Genomic DNA, 18875 nt, shown 5'->3' on the forward strand with positions numbered 1-18875 from the left:
TAATACTACCTGCCTCAGAAGACTATGGGTAAAAGCCAGTACCTGAAACAACACACATTCCCAAGAGTGATTATTTGATCCTGATTTGGACAAAGCTGGATTGGGGGTTCCTGTACCTATCTGACTAGCTCTATTATGAGGGTCAGTTGAAAAGGCCTGCATGCCTTCCTCAGAGGCTGGCACCACCACACAGGAGCCATAGTCCTTCCTGTCTGCCTGGACAAGGGATCTCATTCTCAACACACTTTGCTTTCCTCAGATGAGAAAAACAGGACAGTGGTTCTCAACTGGGGCAATCTTATGAAGTCCCCCACCCATCAGGGACATTTGGCAATATCGGGAGACATTTTTGGCTGCTCACAACTAGGGGTGGGTGGGGTGCCACTTGCATCTGTTGGGTGAGACCAAGGATGGTGCTAAACATCACACGATGGACAACAGGACAGCCCCCACAACCAAGAATTACCCAACCCAGAATGTTGATAATGTTGAGGTAGAAAATGTTGAAATAGACCCTGTCTCTGGAGTGTATGTGCTCACAGATAAAATGGTATTTTTAATTAAGTGAGGAAAAAAAGTTGTGGGAGGCAACTGTGTAAAAAGTATGCTTGTGGACAAATTCTCTGAAACGAAAAACAAGAAATGCTACTGAAAGTATGATCTCAGACAATTCTCTTGCATTTTAAATCTCCCTATAATGTGGTTGGGGCCATAAGTAAAGGAAAGAAGTGAATTGTCCCAGAGTGTGGCACAGGATTCAGCTAGTAATTTAAACAAGATAACCAGCCCTTGGAAACCCACTGACCTTCAAACTCTCTCCATTCACCCAGTGGGCCAATTTGTCCACAGCCAATGCACTTTGAAAATGCATGAGATAGAATCACACGAAGAGAAATCAGCATTTAGAGGGGCAAGAAAATCCATCCATGTGAAAATAATTTAAGTAGGGTTTTTAATATTCATTTAATTTTTACTTCATTGTTCACTAAACCAGAAAATGACAGCAATCGCCATGACTGGTTAGATCAAAAAAATTTCTAGTTTAACTGGCTTTTCCTTTTTTAAGTTTTGTTTTTTTTTCCAGAAACTATTTTGACCTGCCAAGTCATGAAAAACCGCCAAAGCAATCTATGTGTAAAACAGAACCAAAGCAGAACAGATCAGAGGGAAAGAAGCAAGCACTTAGGGTACCTTCTACATTATGGGACAGATAGTTTCCATGATGACAAAAGAAAAAAAAATAGGACATTTATAATGAAATGAAGTGGCTGAACATCAGAAGACCTTCTTAAATTGAGGTGGAAAAAGACTCCAACACATAACACAAAAGGCTAATCAGGGCAAGACATTGAAAAGCCCTATTCAGTAAGGGCCAAAGGATGGCTTAGCTCCCAAAATACCATTAAAGAACTTTACAGCCCGCATTTCTTGTTAGCTGAGCATGTGAGACACAATAACTGCTCCTAGTCACTGTCAGCCCAGTGGGGATAATTTGCAGGTAATTCATACACAACCTTTTTGCAGGCAGATTATGGGATTCACAAGTCTGAACTTTTTATTTTATTTTTTCAAAGAGAAAGATCCATTGGCTAAGAGTATGGACTTCTTTCAGATGTGTTAGTTATGGCAGCTTTTGTTGTTTCTGTCCCTAACCACTGGATATTTGCAAGCTCACAAATCATCCTTTTGATTTATTTATTAACACTCTGATCAATGCAAGGAAACATGAAAAATCTAACCTTTAATCTTTAAGATGGTTGAGATAGAATGAGCTTAGTTCCCTACTAGAAAATGCCAAAGTTATGAAACTATAAACTACATTATTTATGAAAGAGGAATGTGTCTTGACAAAAAATTAGCTTTCAGGCAGACTTCTGTAATGGGTACAGATTACTTGATCTGCTCATTCCATCCTGTCTAGTCTTGCTGTAATAATCTGTTTATTTATTCATTGATTCATTTATGCTGTACTCCACAAATGTTTCCAGGAAGCACACGCATACATATACCCCCACCACACACACACACACAGAATACTTGAGGTAATAAAGCTAAGGAAAAATAATTCCGCTAGGGAAAAATTAGAACATAGAATACATGCGACGTAATGCTATGAGTTCACAGGGTGGGCTACAACTTTGGTGCCAGGCTTCTTAATAGCCCAAGCAAAAAGCACACCCCAATTATTACAAGGTTCACAGAAGAAAAAGAGTGTTTCATTTGTTCAGTGTTTCTTAACTATAAAACCTGAGTGAATATTCTCTCTTGTGCCTTGTGACAGCAATCTCTAGAGGGATTGGTTAAATAATTGTAAGACTCTTGTTTTCTTAATTGTAGTGTTTCCAAAATAAGGACTAGAACACAATTTTGCAAAATCACTGCCATAGAGAAACTCACATAAGTGTCCAAGGAAGTATGCCTGAGGGCAGCACTGTCATACAGAAACAAAATAAACGTTCAGCATTAAGAGAATGGATAGATTTTGATATATCCATACATGGGAATCCAGCACAGCAGTTGAAATAAATAGATGAATTAGATCTACACTATTGAGATGGATAAATCCCAAAAACATAGAATTAAAAAGCAAGTTGGAATATGATACATATAGTGTTAATTGATATAAATGTTTAAATCTCCTTGAATAATACTATAAAAATAAATAATTAACAAAAACATAGAAACATAGATGGCAAGATAACAGAACAACTTCAGGATACTGATTCTCTCTAGGACAGTAGAGAGGAATATGGTGGTCATGACATTATTTGAACTCCATATGGGATGCAGGGCGTCGGGGAGCTTCCACTCTCTCTAAGACTTTCCTTCCTTCCTTCCTTCCTTCCTTCCTTCCTTCCTTCCTTCCTTCCTTCTTTCCCTTCTTCTTTCTTTTTCTTTTTTTTTTTTTTTTGTGCATAGAAATAATTTTATTTTGTATTGCAGCATAGTAGACATATAATCAATATTATTTCTTAGGGTGTACAAATGTATAAATTATTCACATTAAAAAAAATAAAGAACAGGGGCAGCCCCCGTGGCTCAGGGGTTTAGCACCTCCTACAGCCTGGGGTGTGATCCTGGAGACCCAGGATCCAGTGAGTCCCACGTCGGGCTCCCTGCATGGAGCCTGCTTCTCCCTCTGCCTGTGTCTCTGCCTCTCTCTCTCTCTCTCTCTCTCTCTCTGTGTGTGTGTGTGTGTCTCATGAATAAATAAGTAAAATCTTTTTTAAAAAATTAAGAACAGGAAGCCTTGTATGCAGGAGATATTAAAATTTGTACTTAATTTTGAATCTGTTTTTGACACTACACATAAAGAACTTTATAAATCTGAATGACTATGACATGATACACATTTGGACAAAGTATACATATGGATGCACTCTAGATGCCTAATTCACTACATGGCTAACTCGTTCTTCATTCGGTCATTGGGATTCCAGGAGCTGAAGCATATGTGGATCTGAAAGATACTTCCAGAAGTATATTTGTTACACTGGCATTTTAAGGATTTTTGTTTCTTCTATTTTGCTTTATGGTGAGGAGACTTTGTCTCTTTAAAAGCAAGAAGACCTTCAAGCCTGTTTTTTATTGGAGCAGTCTGAGCATGACAAGCTTCTTCTATGGCTAATCCTGTTACTAAATCAACCTCCATCCCTTGATTAATTGCTAATTTTGCCTCTCATCATAACACGTCCCTGAGGTAAAAACTCTTGCCAGGCCCAAGGCCTTGCAGTGGGCAGCATCCCCCTCCAGGTTCTGTTCTAGAACATGACTAATCAAGGTCACTGCTTTGGCTTCTTGGCCACTGGGCACATGTGCAGAGAAGAAAAGTTCTTTGGCCAGGGACATCCTGTTAGCAGGTGAGTTACTGGGTCCCCACTAATTTCATTAATCACTGCTCTTAATTTGGAGACAGAAGGGCCAACTTCATGTTGACGCTCTCATTCTCTATAAGATCCACACCAGCACAGAATATCCCTGGAACTTCATTCCTATTATTCCTGACTTTCCCTTTTCCTTCCTTTCCTTTCATTTTTTTCTTTCTCTTCCCTTCCCTTCCCTCCTTCTTTTTAAGGGGGGACTGGAGCAGAGGAAGAAAGAGAATCTTAAGCAGGATCCACTCTCAGTGCCCCAAGCAGGGCTTGATCTCACAACCCTGAGATCATGACCTGCGGGGAAATCAAGAGTCAGATACTTAACCAACTGAGCCACCCAGGTGCCCAGTGACCTCAGTTTCTTATCAGATTTTAAAGCATCTACAGCTTTTGAGAGCATTTTTATCAGATTTTTACTGAATGAGTTTTTGGCATTGGCTCTATTTATTCCAAGCACCACTATTCCTCAGTTCTCCTCCTCCAATTACCGCACTCACAGCCTGTCCTCATCTTAGAGCTGTAGCCCCTCCTCCAGCCTACCCTCTGGTGCCCAGCCCAGGGACGCAGATCGCCAGACAGCCTCCACCAGGGTCCAAGCTGTGCACGGCGAGCAGCCACCAAATGAGCACAGCCCACCTACAAGGTGCCCAAGGGCCCCGCCCACTGCCCCCATCACCTTATCTGTTTAGGACTTTCTTTACACAAAGATGTGAAACAAATATCGCAAACCAGCAAGCAGTCTAATTTTTGTCATGGGCATTGGGTGTCTATTATCCTCTCTGAACTTTCTGTGCATTGAAATCTTTAATATTTAAACATAAAAAAATGATGAAAGTTTGAGAGCAGAGGTTGAAGGATCTAGAATACCATGCCTAGGATTCTGAACTTTATTGTCTAGGCATTAAGAACATTTGTGCAGGGGCACCTGGGTGGCTCAGTCAGTTAAGTATCTGCCTTTGTCACAGCCCCTCGTTGGGCTCCTTGCTCAGTGAGGAGTCTGATTCTCCCTCTATTCCCTACTCATGCTCTATTCTTCTCTCTCTCTCTCTCAAATAAATAAATAAATAAATAAAATCTTTTTTATTTTTATTTATCTTTTTAAAAGATTTTATTTATTCATTCATGAGAGACACACATAGAGAGAGAGAGGCAGAGACACAGGCAGAGGGAAGCAGGCTCCATGCAGGGAGCCTAACGTGGGATTTGATCCTGGGTCTCCAGGATCATGCCCTGGGCTGAAGGCGGCACTAAACTGCTGAGCTACCCGGGCTGCCCAAAATCTTTAAAAAAGAATATTTGTGCAAACTTAATTTGAAAAAAAAAAAAAAGACTGAGTAGAGGGCAGACTTGTCTGAGCTGTGCTCTAGAAATTACCAGCCACATATAACTTTACTTTCTTGCTCTTCCTATGATACATACTTAACTCCATCCGTAAACTCTGATGTATTCCCTGTTTATTCTCAAAATTGTCCCACAGGGATTATTAGGGAATCCTCACTGTCCCATTTCACCAGTAGGCTCAATGTTTCTTGACTCAACTATAGATCTGTGGTAGAGAAAATTCTGGTTATTGTAAGGAGTGAATGAGAAAAATTGAGACTAAGGGTGGGTATAAGTTCAGGAATCAAGAAACATCACCGTTATTAAGAATACCCTAAGGGGAGCAACATAAAATTAACACGCAAAGCAGAGTTTGTGCAAATGGCACGCCAGTTCCCTAGTGGCCCAGCTATTTTAAGTACTGACTTAACTACATGTGATTAAGAGGAGCCCATCAAATAAAAAAGGCACACATGTCACAATCCTTGACTTGTTCCTCTTTGTTTGGGGATCATTCCGATGCATGTCAGTCATTACATTTCCCCCTACCCACCCCTCCCCGACCCCTGAGAGTAACTTTGCCTACACAGGAAGCTGTAGGCCACATCAGCTGCTCTTCTGGAGTCTGTGTATGTCCTACAGGAGTGCCTTCAAGGCTAAGCCAGGAATTTCCCATGAATCATGCACAGTCGCTGATGTAGAGAGGTCTGCAATGGGTATAACTGTGTAATGCGTGTATTTCTATTAATAGCTTTGCTTCTTCTCCTTAGACTGCAGGGCTGGCTACCAAGTGGAGAGGAGGAAAGAAAGAAAGAGAGAAAGAAGAAAGAGAAAGGAAGGAAGGAAGGAAGGAAGGAAGGAAGGAAAGAAAGAAAGAAAGAAGAAAGAAAGAAGAAAGAAAGAAAGAAAGAAGAAAGAAAGAAAGAAAGAAAGAAAGAAAGAAAGAAAGAAAGAAAGAAAGAAAGGAAAAAGAAAGGAAGAGGGACGTCTGGGTGGCTTAGTGGTTAAGCCTCTGCCTTTGCCTCAGGGTGTGATCCCAGCTCTACTTATGAGAGATAGAGAGAGAGAGGCAGGGACAGAGGGAGAGCAGGTGCCTCAGGGATCAGGGAGCTCTAGGTGGGCTCACTCCCAGGACCCCGGGACTATGACCTGAGCCAAAGGCAGACACTTAACCGACTGAGCCACCCAGGAGCCCAGAAATGAAATTCTGATGGCATTGTTGGAACTCTGAGATGCAGCCCTGTCCTTGGACTTTTCACTACATGAACCAGGTGTTCCTTTTCAGTTACAGTCTGTTTGAGCCAGGTTTTCTGTGCCTGCTGTTGGCCAAGACTGACGCATCCAGTGTCCTTTCCCATGCTCCATGCAGCTTCTGCAGTTCACCACACAGACCCGGTCACGACCTCACTCCCTTAGCAGGTGGCCTGCCTCCTGCTCCATAGAGAAAGAGAAGCCATCCTGCACAAAGTCCACAGCTTCTCTCTGACTTCTCATGTACCTTCACCTCCATCGCTGTTGGAATATCCTCAGAGGAGTACTTCCACCTGTCCACAGTGAGCTGGGTTCCCCCTGCTCTGGATCCTGTCCCCTCTGCCCTCCTCTGGGACTTAGCTTTACCAATCACTCCCTATTTTATCTCCAATCTCTCTGCTCCAGTGGCTCTTTCTCTTGAGCAAACTAAAAAAGAAAGAAAAGAGAGGAAGAAAAACAATTTTCCTTCCGGAAAATCAATCTATCATCACCATTCTTTACCTCACAATGTGTTTGCTTCAAAAAATATTCTCTACTCCCTGTACTTTCTTATCATTCATTCACTTCTCAGTTCACTACTGCAATTAGAATTCCTCCCCTCTACTTTCCTGGAACTGCCAAGTGCAGTGGCCTAATTTCAACATTTCACTCCTCTGTAACAGTTTATTCTGCTGATTTATTCTCTTCTAAATGGCCCGTTGAGCATTTCCCTCATAGATCTTACAGCTCCTTTTCAGTGGTTCTTCTCCATTTTCCACCCCTCCTGTCAACAAATGTGTTGCCTCTTCTGGATAACAAAACCTGTTGAAAAATCGACAAAGCCTATGGTTTGTTTCCCTAGAAACGTATTTTTTTGCATAGTATCGATCAAGGTTGTTCGTAACACACTGGAGAATATACTCCAGCTAGAAAAACCAGAGAGGGCTTTCCTAAAAGCTGCGGTGGTTCACATAAAGGTTTTGGGAATGCGAAACTTCCAGGAACTTTAAACACACAATGGAACTCCTCTGCCGGGTGAGAAAGCTCTCAAAATAAAAGCCACCACCCAAGCTGCTGGCACTGAAACTACAGCAGCTCTAGCAGGGACTGTGCCAGCAAAGTGGTGCCCTGCACCCTGCACTTCTCTCCTCTTGTAACTCCATCCAGATGGAGTCCCTCACCAGGTCCACTGTCTTCAGTTGACCCAGTTTCCAATCAAGGTCTCTCCCAAGCCCATCTTCCTGGGCAGAGCCTAAGTCTCATGCAGAATCCTGGCTTCAAAGGGAGTGGGAAATGTCTTTTCCACATTTCCAGCTCTGCACTGTAACAAGAGGTGAAGCAGGATAGTGTTGGGCTAGTAAATCTACTACGTCATTGTGTTTGTAAATGTAAAACTCAAAGACTAAAGTTTATCTTTCATTTTTAAAAAAACATTTTATTTATTTTGTTTGAGAGAGATCACAGAGGGAGAGGGAAAAGCAGACTTGCCACCGAGTAGAGAGCCCGATATGAGGCTCAATCCCAGGACCCTGAGTTCATGTCCTGACCCGAAGGCAGACAACCAATAGAACTACCCAGGCATCCCAAGAAACACATTTTAAATGTTAATGTTAAGTCTTCAGTCTTTTTTTTTTTTTTTTTTGGTCACAAGTGTCAGATCACAGTTGAAATTGCCTTTAATAGGAGAAGGAATTTATTGGCTCAGACAAAAAGTTCAAAAACAGAGCTAGCTTTGTTAAAATGTGTTCATGATCTTGGGCACCAGAATTTGCTCACTTAGGATCTCTCTCATTCTCTTAGTTCTGTTCCCACTGCTTCTCTCTTAGGCAAGATCTCCCTGCACTGATTGGCCAACAGCAATTGCTTATTCATATTCCTACCAGTACAACCCCAGCAGACAAAGAGCCCCTTTTCCCAAATAGTTTTAGCAGAAGATCTAGAGTGATGTATCATTGGACCAGTGAGTCAGGTGCTTCTCCTTGAATCAACCATTGTGACCTGGGGTTGCAGAGCTCTGATGGACCGTGTTTGAATGGTGTGCCCAGTCCCGAGTCCAGCATGGGAGGTGCATCTCTACATGAACAAGTTAAACTGAGGGATTGGAATAGAGGTGCTCCCCAGAGGAAATAGTATATTGTTTGCCAAAGGAGGGAGAATGGATGCTGGAAAGGCAAATTCAAGAGCTATCCCTTACACCAGAATTCTACTTCCTGCCTTCTGTTCCAGATTCCCTTTGGATAATCTCACCTACTTCTGTGGCTTCAACTACTTCCTTGGCTTAGGACCCTGGTGTCTGGAATAAACCTTACTTTGATTATTTTCATCCAATGAAATGGGAAGATCAAGTCAATAAAAGATATAGCCCACTTGAAAGGAAATTTTTTAAAAGATTTTTATTGGGGATCCCTGGGTGGCTCAGTGGTTTAGCACCTGCCTTCAGCCCAGGGCATGATCCTGGGGTCCTGAGATCGAGTCCTACATCAGACTCCCTGCATGGAGCCTGCTTCTCCCTCTGCCTGTGTCTCTGCCTCCCTCAGAGTGTCTCTCATGAATAAATAAATAAATAAATAAATAAATAAATAAATAAATAGAATTTTATTTATTTATCCATGAGAGACACAGAGAAAGAGAGGTAGAGACAGGGAGAAGACAGGGAGAAGCAGGCTCCATGCAGGGAGCCTGATGTGGGACTCGATCTTGGGACCCCAGGATCATGCCCTAGGCCAAAGACAGGTGCTAAGCCGCTGAGCCACTTGGGCTGCCCTGAAAGGAAATTTTTAAAGGGATTTTTTAGAAGGAGGAGGGGCACTATCTTTTTCTTCCCGATCTAAAAACATATTAAACAACATTCTGAAATGACTCACACTCCTTCTGGTCTTCTACTGAAAATGGAATTGTTCGCTGTCATTTTGTCAACATGGTGGACATAAACATTTTTGTTGAGGAATATTTTTTAAAATGTATTTATTTATTCTTCTTCCTTAGGAACAGAACTCTTGATCCTTGGGCTCATCAATTGAGATATCCAATTTAGCTCATCTAAGGAAGTTTCAGTGGTCGTATCTCACCTCAATTATCTTATTTCCCAGCAAGCATGATTTTGAGCAATTCTATCAGGGTTGTATGTTCTCTTCTGTTAGTGTAGTTTATCTTCTGGGGAAGAGGCATACAGGTCTGAGTAGGTGACTACCTTAAAACAAGCTTCTTAAAACATGTTCCCAAGATAGAGGAAACAGTGAATTATGACCTAGTGTTATCTGGTGGTATCCAAAACTGTTCCCAAGCACTATCCCCACCCAGACCCAGTTACTTAATATTCCTTTTTTGTTCAATATCCCCTATTAAAATTACTATCAATCTTTCAACAAATTAGAAATGTCTCAGTTGTCTGTCATCTCTCTCTCAGATCCAATTGGTCATCAAGTATTGTTACTACCTCCTGAATTCTCTCAGATCTGTATCTTTCCATCCTCCTCTGTGCCTACCTTAATTAAGAAGGTCCTTTCCAGGAATTGTGGACAACTTTCTGGGACTTATAGCAAAAGCCTGAAATGGTTGTGTCCATTCCTTCCATTGCTGGAAAGGAGAACCAGACAAGGATTTGACTTTAGCTTTGGCTTTAAATCTGTCCCCTCCCGCACCATGGAACTGGACTTACCAGGAGGAAATTATTTTTCCTCAGTGTCATCTGTAAAATGAAAGGGTTAGACTACATAATCTCCAAGGTCCTTCCAGCTCAAAAGTTCTGGAATTCTACTTCCAACAACTCTGTCCACACCCCATTTATCTCACGACGTTAGTGGGAAAATTAAAATTATTGTACTTTTAGTGCCGGTTGGAAGTGACACTGATGAATTCATAGTAATGAATCCTATGCCTAGAGATTTAAAGCCTCGTAAGTCAGAGATTTCAAGCATAGTCACATATGTTCAGTCCAGGGAGTAGGGCTTTGGGGACCATTTCTAGTCCCTGGGAAGGACTGGGGGACAGCTTCCAGGTAGGTCTGGAGAGCTAGCTCCAATCAGGCAGGCAGGACTTCAGAGAAGGTTGTGTCTGAGTCATTATTAGCCTCAGCACGAGAGCAACAGATTCCCGGGGGACCGGGGCAGGGCTCTTCTAGCATCTGCCACAGCCTCCTTCTCTTCACTCCTTTATTGTTTTCTCTTATTTAATTACTTAGGTAGCAGAGGTAGGGAAATTGTTTTAGTAGGCAGCACCAGATTTCTACCAGTGAGACACCTGTTTAAGACAACCCCTGAACCAGCCTATTGGGGGACAGTAAGGGAGCATGATCATGTAGGAGGTGGGGAAGCCAAGGGGAAAATAAGAGTAGGTAGTGGAGAGGAAAAGAAACCCAAACAGCCAGCAAATATAGAAAAAGCTGCTTGGATTCCCAGCAAATGGCTGACTGGTGAGGAATACAGAAGCCCTGCTCGCCTCAAGGTGGGATGGACTTCGCAGTGAAATAAATTCTCCCGAGCTCCCTGTGGGATCAGGCTGAGGGAACTTTCCTGAAACTACCTCCTTGCTTAACTAGATTTCCAATTGGAAGGATGGCATTTTTTTTAAAGATTTTATTTATTTATTCATGAGAGACACAGAGAGGCAGAGACATAGGCAGAGGGAGAAGCAGGCTCCCTGCGGGGAACCTGATGTGGGACTCGATCCCAGGACCCCAGGATCACACCCTGAGCCAAAGGCAGATGTTCAAACACTGAGCCACCCAGGTGCATTTAGGCTCAGAGGACCAGGTGACCCCAGCTGTCACTTACATTATGTTAGTAACATAACACAACTGGATTGCTTTCTGGCTTTTTAAAATTAAAAATATATTAAGCCTCTGTACTGACCTGTGTTCACTACTACATATCACACTAGAATCCACTGAGATTTATTAGGCTTCTCACAGGGAGCCTGCTTCTCCCTCCGCCTGTGTCTCTGCCTCTCTCTCTGTGTCTCTCATGAATAAATAAATAAAATCTTAAAAAATATATATTTAATACTGATTTTCCATAAAATTCTTTAATAGAAATTTTTAATTTTTTAAAAGATCTTTATTTATTTGAGAGAGAGCATGTGTGAGAGAGAGAGAGAGAGAGAGAAAGAGAGCATGAGCAGAGGACGGGGTAGGGGGAGGAGCAGACTCCCCGCTGAGAAGGGAGTCTGACCCTGGGCTGGATCCCAGGACCCCAAGATCATGACCTGAGCCAAAGGCAGACATGCAACTGACTGAACCACCCAGGCATCCCCAATAAAACATTTTAAAGAATTTTATTGAGGAATCCAACCTAGCTCTCCTTGCACATGGCTTGACCCTCAGTTTTAAGCCTTAGCAGTCCTTTTCTAAACCTTGAAAGTTACCATGGAGGAGGAAACATGTTCACCCAAATGGGTGATAAAAAATTGAAAGCCGTTTTGCAAACCTTTCAAACATTTATAACAGTTGAAATTAAGTTTAAAGAGCTCTAACAGCTCCTTCTTTTCTTTGATCAGGGGAAGTGGATGTTGGACCCAATTTGCCTTTTTGACACGAATGACTCCAAAAGTGGAAACTTTCCTTTGTGTAGCTCTCATATATGAGAGCAGTCACTCAGAGGACAGAGAGTCTGCTAAAAGTGCCCTTGGCCAGAAGCATGCTACCTGGAAGGACAAAAATTGGGGCCCAGCCAAGCCCTCCCCTGCCCATGCTCAGCTGTGCCTGGGGCAGAGGAACCCTCCCCTTGTACCTTTCCAGCACAGGCTCCACTCACGTCTCTACTCTTTGTCAAGTGGGCAGCAGTGGTAGAGGTGGATTTCCAGGAGCTGGATCACCTTGCTTGCATTTTCTAGCACTGCAGGGAGTCCCAGACTTTATTATCTGTTCTCAGGCCCATGAATACTGTGGGATTCAATACCGTGAATACTGTGGGATAGGCCCTCTACCCTCTGCCCAAGCCACTCTCTGGAACTCCAGACCAGGGTAGTGCCAACCATTCTGGGCCCTGCAGGAGATCAGCTCCTCTAAGCATACCTCTGAGGAATGTCAAGTTAAAGCTACAAACAGGGAGTAGAAAAGTAATTCTTTAAAGATTCGGAGAAACATTCTCATAAAATAAGAAACAAGTGTAGCTGGTAGAACAATTGGGCATGTAAGTTATGAGACTATAGTATCAATTTTAATTTCTTTACTTTTTTTTATAATAAATTTATTTTTTATTGGTGTTCAATTTGTTAATTTCTTTACTTATAGACACTATAACAAAAAATAACTTTTGAAAAGTGTTATTTGGGCCTGATAAAATTAAGCCTCCTTCCCCTTCCCCACATCCCTGAAATACGGCAATCCAATTATGATGCTAGCCACTCTGAGTCAGCATAGAAGATTCCACAGGTTAAGTAAGGGCATGGTCCTCAGCTGTCCTCATCTCAGATGCCTGCCACAGGTTTGGTCACCTGCACTTCTGACTAAATGGCTACCAGTTTGGGGGGTTCCCAAGACCTCTTCAGGGTTAAAGAGTTAATTGATAACTCATTAGAATGACTCAGAGAACTCAGGAGGGTACTGTACTTACAAATTATGAAAAAGGATACAAGTCAGGACCAGCCAAGTGAAGAGTCACATAGGGCAAGGTCTGAACAGTCTTAGGCACAGAGCTTCTGTGTCCTGTCTATTGGAATTGGGGTTGTCACCCCTCCCAGAATAACAATGTACTCATATCCAGGAAGCTACCCTCAGAAGCTTCAGTGTCCAGAGATTTTATTGGGGTTTCATTACTTAGATATGATTGATTAAATCATTGGCTTCAAAGTTGAACTCAATGAATCTCCAGCCCCCTTCTCTTCCCTGGGAGTGGGGAGGTCAGACTGTAGTCACAAGGCTTGGGGTCCTAGGCTTCTAATCACATGGTTGGTCTCTCTGGCAAGACCAGTCCCATTCTGAGACACCGCCTTAGCATAAACTCACATGTGGATGAGCAGCCCACTAGGAATAACAAAGACATTCCTATCATTCAGGAAATTTCAAAGATTTCCAGGTTATCTTTCAGGAAGCAAGACCAGATAAACTCTATTGTAATCCCTAACAACACTAGTTTATTGATACAAGACTCTCAGGATAAACCTCCCAGAAAAAGCAGGTATTTTATGGATTTTTCCACTAAAAGAGAACAAATGAACTGTTGGGAAGATAATTCTGGGCTAAATGTCAGTATGAGAGCAGGTCTTTAGGAGAATAAAAGACAAAGATGGCAGGAAGAAGGAAAACTTAAAACTGAAATGCACAGTCATAAAATAAATGATTAAAAAATGCAAGTCCTTGGGGTGGGGAAACTATAAACCATCAGGAAGAATGGAGCCAAGTAAGGTTTCACTTTTTATTACTATCTAAAGACCTACAGGTTGAGAAGTATCACTGTGGGAAGACCAATATTCTTTTGAACAAAATGTAGGATGTGGACTTGCCAGTTGATGGGGCACTTCTCCAACCACTTAAGAAGAAATCTACCTAACACCCACCGGGCAGGCACAAATTGATGGCTATGGTCATGCATCAGGCCGGTGCATATCTGCCAGATTGGGAAAACAAGATGTGACAAGAATCTTCTGAAATGTAGTCCCATGGGCAAAAGAAAGATTTAGAAGCTTGTTAAAAAACACATTACCATCTGGAAGTAAGTACAAGACATAAATCTATGTGAAATTGGTGTCTTGTGGGAAACACTGAGGTGCTAGCAGAGAAAGATCTTTTTAGATTGTCACTGTATTCTTGCCTGACAACTTGGACAGCCTGGTAAGTGAAGCAAGATTAGAGGCAAAGATGTCAAATGTACAGGCCTTCATTTTCTTCAAAGTGGGAAGTTTGAAAACTAAGCCTGTATATAGTGTGAATTTTTTTATGTTCATTTCATGAAGAGTGCATAAGTCTGTACAAAAAAGGAATATACTATTTTCCTAAACATTGAGACCTTAATTGTACCTGTTTAATATGTTCTTCACTAAATATTAGTTGCTTCCAAACATACGGCATTTGGTATACTGTAGACTCCACATTTAGATAACTATTTTTTCACAGAAACTTTCACTTCCCTGATAAGTGAAGAATACTATTATTAAAACTTTTAACAAATACACCAATATTACATCCTTTCTAAGATGCATATTTTCATGATTTTACATCTCTAAAACTGGGTACTTATTTGAATCAGTGGTATCTCACAATTATAATTGCAAGGATTATTTTTTCTTTATGATACATAAGAGAATATGCATCTATAGAAACTTAGATTGGATGAAATATGGGCAATTGCTTAAAATAATGTTATTGGATAAAACATTTAAAGTTTAAAGAGCCCCGTTGTCTTGAACAGCATGACAGGAATTAGCTGTCCAAATTCTAGAATTGTTAAAGAACCTTAAAAAGCACCTTTGGGCATGTAAATCTATAGCTTTAAGATATCATATGCTTCTCATTTAATCTCTTAATGTGCTAAGTTATAGTAATAGATTTTTTAATGTTGAACCATATTTCCGTTTCTGGAGTAAACCCAACATGGTAAGATGGGCATTGGTTTTATAGACTACTAGATTCAATTTTCTAATAGCTTATATGGAAATGTTGAATTCCACAGTAGAGATGTGGCTTTAATTTTCCTCAGATATATGCAACAAGGTATGGTTCCTCTTTCTCTTAAAGACATTGTGTTACATTGTAATTATCTCATCATTAATTGTTTGGTAGAACATTGGTTCTGCCACCTGGTTTTACTGGGAGGAAGAGTTTTCCCTACTAATTCCATTTCTTTATAATAGTTTTAGGACTTTCTACGTTATCTATTTCTTCTCAAGTCACTTTTGGCAATTTATATATTTTTTGGAATTTGCATATTTTGTCTAAAATTTAAAGTTATTGGCATGGCTTTATAGCACTCTTTATCTTTTTATCTTTGGCACACAGAAGTCATCTCTTCCCATTCTTTTTTTTTTTTTTTTTAATTTTATTTACTTATTCATAGAGACACAGAGAGAGAGGCAGAGACGCGGAGGGAGAAGCAGGCTTCATGCAGGGAGCCCGACGCGGGACTCAATCCCGAGTCGCCAGGATCACACCCCGAGCTGCAGGTGGCGCTAAACCGCTGCGCCACCGGGGCTGCCCGTCTCTTCCCATTCTGAATCTTACTTGTATCATCTCTTTTTCTTAATAAATATTATTAGATGCTTTTCAAAAGAATTGATTTTTTCTTTGTTGATCCACTTTAGAGTATCTTTGTTTCCAATCTCATTACTTTCTGCTAATTTAAATCCTTATTTATACCTTCTATGGGCTTATTCTATTATTCTTTTTTCTAACTTCTTAATATTTGATTAAAATGGATTATTAACTCATTAATTCTAGCCTTTTATCTTTTCAGATCGAAGCATTTTAAGCTGTAGAATTCCTTTTAAGTAACCTTTAGCTATATTCCATGTTTTAATATATAATGTTTTCATAATTATGCACTCCTAATTGTTTTCTAGTATCCATTCTCATTTATTCTTTGATCCATAAGCTATTTAAAGGCACATTTAAGACTTAAAAAAAAACTTTTTCCAAATGTATGGTGTGGTTTTAGTTATCTTATTTCTACTAATTTCTAGCATATTTATAATAAAAGAACATGTTCTGCGTGTAACTGATTTTTTTTTTTTTTAAAGCTTAAGGCCTACTTCATGGCTTAGGATGTAGCCAAGTTTCATAAATGTTTTGTTTGTGCTTGAAAAGAATGTGGATTCTCTAATTGTTTGATCCAGGATTATATGCATCCAAATATATAAGTGTTTCTCAAATCTTTATCCTTACTGATTTTGTGCCTGCTTGATCTTTCAATTACCAAAAAGGCCCACAAAACTGCTCTTCTGCTCTGATTGTGGATTTAACTGTCTCCTGTATGGTCCCCAGCCCATTCTTGGACCATGGAACTGAAAGTTCTAGGCCTCCAGGAATCAGTAATAACATCCAAGGATTCCTGGTCTCCCTCCTGTAATAATAGCTCAACAATCCATGTAGAGGAAAAAAAATGAACTTTGTCATCTTTAAGAGTTCTGTATAGGAGATTTTTTAAACTTTTATATTGCCAGAAACACGTAAGATCTCTAAGCCTCACTTTTTCATTGAAAAATGGAAATAATAATATCTGAGGTTGAGGGTCCCCAGGAAATGACACCAGGACAGAGATTTGTATTCAGGGAGTTTGTTGGGAAGTGTCAGTGGCCTTAGCAGAGAGTGTTATACCTCACTCCCTCATACCCATCAAGTTGAGCATGAACTGAACACATTAAGTAGTTGATGGTTCTTGAGCTAAGCCAAATGGCATGAATCTATTTTCTTTTTAAAGTTTTATTTATTTATTTATTTATTTATTTATTTATTTATTTATTTATTCATGAGAGACACAGAAAGAGAGACACAGGCAGGGGAGGAAGCAGGCTCCATGCAGGGAGCCCGATGTGGGACCCGATCCCAGGACTCCAGGATCACACCCCGAGCCAAGGACAGATGCTCAACTGCCAAGCCACCCAGGCCTCCCATGAATCTATTTTCTGGCACATATAATGGATATAACTATTTCATGGGATGGAGAGCTGCAACTAGACTGTGACATCAGACATGGGACCACTGGAGCACCTGGTAAGAGTTGTCTCTGACTGAGAGAATAAGACTCCTCTAGAAAGTGCCTACATCTCTTGGGTAACAAGCCAACATGCAGGCAGCTTCTGGTACTGAGAACAACCATCAAGGATTCTCAGTTACTTCTAAAAGGTCACTTTACACAGAGCATGGGGAATCTAGAGATCTCAGGAGCTGAGAAGGACATTAAGCTTACAAACCTAGAAGCTAGAAAAGCATAAAATCTTAAATGATCTTAAGTGGGAACCCTCTCCTTGATGGAACACAAATACACATTTTGCTGCTTCCACCCAGGGAACAAGGAAAAGGGGATGTGTCTACAGCCCTGGGTCCTAGTCTTTGCCCAGACTTCTATTTGTTCTTGGGAATGTCCCTTTCTTCATCTTACTGCTGGTTCATGAGCACCTGACATATCCTGGAGTGTGCAGGAATCTGTGAGTACAAAGCATAGGTGGATAGGAAAATTCAAGGGCAGTTTTCCATTGCTTTGTTCCCTTAGTTTCGATTTATGACATTAAACTCTTTCTTCTGAGACACATGTTTTTCACTCCCCTTTGGTTTGCAGTTGCTTCCTCAGGATTCTATACATTTGGCTTAAAGTTCTGTGAAAACAGCATAAAAGGAGAAAAATGTGTATGCCCTTAAAACTCTCCCGTGAAGGGTCACAATGGAGACCCACGTCTATCAGTATGTTCAGTGTGGCCAACTACTCTCTTCCTGTCAGAAATAGATGAGTTTCTCGGATTGAGTTTGGCTGCCTTGTCATATGAAAATGTTGTTATCATTAAATCCCAGAATCCCACATCCCCCTGAGGGCAGAGAGATGCTCATTCTGTGAGAAGTGCTTAGGAACCGAGGCTGATTCAGAGCACAGGCCTTGCTCGTCTGTGACTTGAAATGGTAGAAGCTATTGCCCACTTGCTTAAATTATTTTCTATCTCTTAAACCGACACAGTAACTTGTTTTTTTCAGGTTAAGGACATCAATGATCTCTCTCTACTAAGTGGGTGTACTAAACCCCTCAGCTCCCTGCCTTCAGTTATGTTTGTGCTATTTCTTACAGCCAGTTGTTTGGTGTCTCAGGGAGTAAGCTCCTTTCCAATTTCAGCACCACTGTGTCTGGTCATTGTTGTTTTAGCTGCCAACTCTCCAAACAGCTCAGCTACTGTCCTTGACTTCTTCCACAAAGACTAGGCTTTCCCCCTTAGTCTCTCCTAATTGTATGTAGGCTTTTCATTTCAAAATAATGTGCCTCAGAATAAGACACTTAAGACCACCTTGACTCCCATTTGTTTCCTTGTTTGTATATAAGCATACTTCACCACTCTACACCTCCACCCCATCGAAGAAGTTCCTATTTATCTCTATGTATATCAAAGCAAGTTCTCTGTTCAAGAAATTTCAACTCCAGCCCATAAAGTTTTAATCTTTATAAATGCTTTTTTTTTTCAAACAAGAAGAACTAAATGAACATAAGCAAAAAACATACTATGTCTTAGACACCTATATTTCTGAAAATTAATAATGGTACAATCACTCTTCTAAATTAAATCTTATTATTCTAATTTTATAGAATAGGAAAATGAGTCTCACAGAAGTTAAGGAAATTGCCTGAAGAACAGATAAGTGCCCAAACCAGAATTCAAACCCAGATTCTATTTGGTTTCCAAATTTGGCCTCTTTTCACCACACCTACCTCCTTCAAAGAATTTAGGGTAAGTCTAGCATCTATGAGCTTTAGCCTCCTCATTGCCTCATTAAAGGGAAATTGAATTCAGTTATTTTGAGGTGCTTCTATGTTGATTCTA

The 18875-nt window shown here is 40.8% G+C and overlaps 1 pseudogene; it reads right to left on the reverse strand.

The window, feature by feature from the left end:
- Positions 1–3176: 3176 nt before the first annotated feature.
- LOC112918551 (methylglutaconyl-CoA hydratase, mitochondrial pseudogene) lies at positions 3177–4155 on the reverse strand (annotated as a pseudogene).
- Positions 4156–18875: the final 14720 nt, after the last annotated feature.

The sequence above is a fragment of the Vulpes vulpes genome, chromosome 9, assembly GCF_048418805.1.
Source record: "Vulpes vulpes isolate BD-2025 chromosome 9, VulVul3, whole genome shotgun sequence".
Classification (NCBI taxonomy): Eukaryota; Metazoa; Chordata; class Mammalia; order Carnivora; family Canidae; genus Vulpes; species Vulpes vulpes.